Source organism: Setaria viridis, chromosome 9 (assembly GCF_005286985.2).
Source record: "Setaria viridis chromosome 9, Setaria_viridis_v4.0, whole genome shotgun sequence".
Classification (NCBI taxonomy): Eukaryota; Viridiplantae; Streptophyta; class Magnoliopsida; order Poales; family Poaceae; genus Setaria; species Setaria viridis.
The window spans coordinates 30362738-30367262 of NC_048271.2; the positions used below are offsets into that span (position 1 = coordinate 30362738).

General features: G+C 42.4%; 1 pseudogene; it reads left to right on the top strand.

The window, feature by feature from the left end:
* Positions 1 to 246: 246 nt before the first annotated feature.
* LOC140221170 (uncharacterized) lies at positions 247 to 3857 on the top strand (annotated as a pseudogene).
* The last annotated feature ends 668 nt before the right edge of the window (positions 3858 to 4525 follow it).

The following is a 4525-nucleotide window of genomic DNA, read 5'->3' on the forward strand; positions in this document are numbered from 1 at the left end:
CTGCTGCGACGTGTCAACCTGGTTCGTAATTGTGAGTTGAATTCACCAAAATTTTCTAGATGGATAGACGTTGGATACACGGTTGTTGACTATTTACCCGAGCATGAGAAAGGGGTCAATGATTTCATGGAATTTATTAAGAGTAGATACTCTGACAATAATCAAATACTATGAGCGTGTCGTCGATGCCTGAATCAGTCTAGATGTTCTGTAGATGTGGTGAGCCTGCACTTACTTTTGAATGGGATGACAAGCACCTACACTAGGTGGATCCATTATGGAGAAACATTCGATGATAGGGTTCAAGAAAATGCAAATCTGCAGGATAATGGGGTTCAGAAAAATGCAATTCTACAGGATGATGGGGTTGAGGAAACTACAATTCTGCCGGATGAGGGGGTTGTGGATAATGCAGTTCTGCAGGATGATGGTGATCAGGAAATGGTTCAGGAAAACGAACACATATCGGGTATGGAGGAGGATGAAGGCACCAAAGATGGACTTCCTGAAATGATAGTAGACATGTTCCACGCTAAAGAGCTTGGAGGGAAAATGTTAGAACGTATAAAGGAACATATAAACCGTAAGGTGTCACCGGGATCTAAATATACATAATTTACATTTGATGTGAAGTTACTTCATATCAAGTCTTTCTATCAGATCAGCAATGTCGCATTCAATGCGATTCTGAAGGTGGTATCCCTTGCTTTCCCAGGAGCATGTGTTCCAACATCTTGCGATGATGCAATGAAGTACATACGTGCCATGGGACTCAGCTATAAATCTATCCATGTTTGCAAGAATAATTGTGTATTGTTTCGCAAGGATCTAGCGGAACATGATGTGTGCCTAGTGTGTTGTGAAGCGGATTCAAGATGGAAAGATGCAAACAACAAGAAGCGTGTTCCTCAGAAGGTATTGAGTCATTTTTTGCTGGTTTCAAAGCTGAAGAGGATGTTTCTTTTATCAAAAACTGCAAAGGATGCACAATGGTATGAGTTGAAGCAACAACCGGTGGACAATGAGCTTAGCCATCTAGCTGATGGTGAGGCATGGGAAAACTTCGATAAAAATTGGCCAGAATTTGCAAAAGATGCTATGAACATTAGACTTGGCCTTGCTACCGATGGTTTCAATCCATTTGGCAACATGACTAACTCATATAGTATGTGGCTAGTATTTGTTGTATTGTATAACATGCCACCATGGGTATGCATGGAAGAATCAAACTTCATGATGGCATTATTGATCCCTGGGTGAGTTCTCCATCAAAGCATTTTGATGTGTTCTTGCAACCTCTCGTAGATGAGCTGTTGGACCTGTGGAAGGGTGTCGATGCATAAGATGCTTGTAGTCAACAATCCTTCAAACTGCATGCTGCGGTTATTTAGTGCATACATGATTATCTAGCACTGAGCACATTGGTGGGGCGAGTCATGAAAGGTTATTATGCCTGTGTGCGTTGTGACAAGAATCCTTTGATATGACCACGCCATCAACCAACATGTTACAACCTCCAACTCAAGTATCACCTACATCAACACCAGCCCAAGCCTTTGGTGGACCGATTACATGTAGTCGAGCAAAGAAGCTACAACAAGAGGTGAATGCGCTATTTTATGAAGTTCAATTTAATATTAATGAGAATTATATACTGCCTAAGTCGTGCACGTTGTTGTTGCTCAGGTTCACCAAGGAGATACGACTAATTTAGTGAAGACTAGTCAGAAGGTCAACAATCTGTTGACATTCAACTTTCCATGCAAAACTGTACCAATGTACAAGGTTTCATGGAACATACTGCACATGGTGTGAAAGTGTATCAAGTTAAGTTTCCAACGCAACCAACGGCACGTCATTTGGACTTTCCAAGAAGGAGTTGTTGCCAAAACACTAAAGACTACGCAGAAGGCCAACAGCCACGCGGGAACAACTCAGGAACTCTTGTTTCGTGGAGGTCCTTTCACACAGTATCTTTTCATTTCTATTTCGTGTTTGTACCTATATAGGAGGACTGTTCCTATTATAAATATCCCTGTACTCCTAAGCAAATGCAGACTTGGATAATTGATATACAAACCCCCCCTTTGCTTAGCTGTTTGCTAACAATACTTGAGAGAAATCTCTACCCCTTTGCTCTTGTGATTTCCTTCACGGGATTATAGAAGCTGCGACGTCATCCGCTCCCAATTGGTGTTCCTACTCCCTTCAAGGTTCGCCTTGATTGATTGTAGGCTATGTTGGTTGGTTCTTTAAGAGTGTGGTTGGGCGAATCCTTGATTCAGGTTGCCGGTTAAAAACGGTGGTTGGCTCCGAGTTTTATTTGCCAGGTTGCACTAGTTATCGCTGCTTGCAGCAAGTTATCTGGCTGTTCTACAGCTAGTTATCTTGTGATTGATCCTACGCCGTGAAGATTGGGACACTATGTCTTATCATCCTTACTCAAGGAGATTGAAGAACAAGATATGTTATATTGGTCATTGTCATTTCCTTCCAACTGACCATCCATGGAGAAGAAAGAAAGCAGAGTTTGATGGTAATATTGAAAACTGAGAGAGGCCAGAGCAATTTACTACTGAGGAGATTTAGCAGCAACTGGAGAAGGTGAAAGACGTTAAACCAGGAAAAGCTCCTCAAGGTCGGAAAAGGAAGCGGGAACCCGGACAGTGTTGGAGCCAAAGGGTTTATTTATTTGACTTGCCATATTGGAAAACTTTGAAGCTGCCACATAATCTTGATGTCATGCACATTGAGAAAAACATATGCGAAAACCTTATTGGAACATTGCTTAAAATTGCCGGGAAGAAAAAGGACACGATCAATGCTAGGGTTGATTTGGAAGAGATGGACATTATACCACATCTACACATGCTGAATACTACGGAAGGGGAGTCATGCAAAATGCTAGAAGCTCCATATACAATGCGTAAAAAGAAACAGAAGGTGTTCTGTGATGTTATAAGTCAGGTGAAGTTCCCAGATGGATATGCTTCTAACTTATGAAGATGTATTGCCGCTGATGGATGCAAACTCCAAAGACTGAAAACTCATGATTGTCATATCCTACTCCAAAGGATTTTGCTTGCTTCCCTTTGAGGTTTAATGGATAAAGAGTTATACTCAATTGTTTCGAAATTAGGAAACTTCTTTCGGCAACTATGTTGCAAAACTCTGAAGTTGGATGTTTTGAACAAACTGAAAACAGATATCCCAATAATTTTGTGCAAGCTTGAGAAAATTTTCCCGCTTGCCTTCTTTGATATTATGGTGCACTTGGCTATCCATTTGCCTGATGAAGCAATCCTAAGAGGCCCAGTTCAATATGGATGGATGTATCCCGTCGAAAGAAGGCTATGCACATTGAAGCGTTCCGTGAGAAACATGGCTAGGCCCAAAGGATCCATTGCAGAAGCATATGTTGCTAATGAGGCCTTGACATTTTGCTCAAGGTACTTTGCGGATGATGATGTTAACACACGATTCAATCTAGAGGGCAGGAACAGAGAGAATGCTGATTTGTTACGAGAAGGCGATTTATCTTGTTTCCAACACAATGTTGATGTACTTGGAGCAGCGAAGACTTCATTCCTTGATTCGGATTACGACAAGCTAGTTTCATATGTGCTACACAATTGCAAAGAGGTTGAGCCATATATCGGGTACATAATCCGTCATGCAATGATTGTACTGCTATTATTTTGGTCTAATTTTCAGATGGATGTGTTTTTAAAGGATATACAGGGATCAGTTAGAAGCGGAAGGTGTGTCGGACTAGGTTATTGATAGTAGAATTTAGAAAGAATTTGCCTGATGGTTTAAATCGCATGTAAGTTTTTTGTTTTTTCAGAACAAACTGATCCGTACTAAAGATCCATACTAAGGAGTACTCCCTTTCCTTGGCAAGTTCTTTTTCAAGGGCCTCAGCAAGGAGTACTGTGTCCCATAGCCTTGAAACATTTGAGACTTGCGGCTCGAGCATTTGATGACATCTTGTGCCACACAATAAGTGCTCGTATCAAGGCATGGGTACTAATTGCAAGTTATGTGTCAATGGAAGAAGTCAGATCAAGCATACCTCTGCGTAAGCACCGATACGACGGTGCATCTCCATCATTCCATCAACCATATCCACATTCAGCAGGGGACGTCGATCAATTGGATATCTTCAAGATGAGTTTCTCTAGCCGACAGAGGTTTCGCATGAGCTTCAGACTCAGTTGTGCTAAGCGGAACCACGACAAGACTTGTTAACGGACCTGGCTCGGAAGATGCGTCGGCGGCCATGACTCCCGACACTGTCGCCACTTCAATTTCCACCTCTGCTCGGGGGCTATGAGAGCAGCCATGGTGCCAGAGGTAGTTGCCGCCACTTCTTTGGGTGCTTGTCACTCGAGGGCTGGCACTACAACGTCAGTCAAGGATGATATAACATCCTGCATTAACGTTGCTACAAAAGATACAGCACCTGGACTACTCATCGTCGCGGGCTGATTCTCCGGCTGTGGACTTGCTTGGGCTGAGGCAA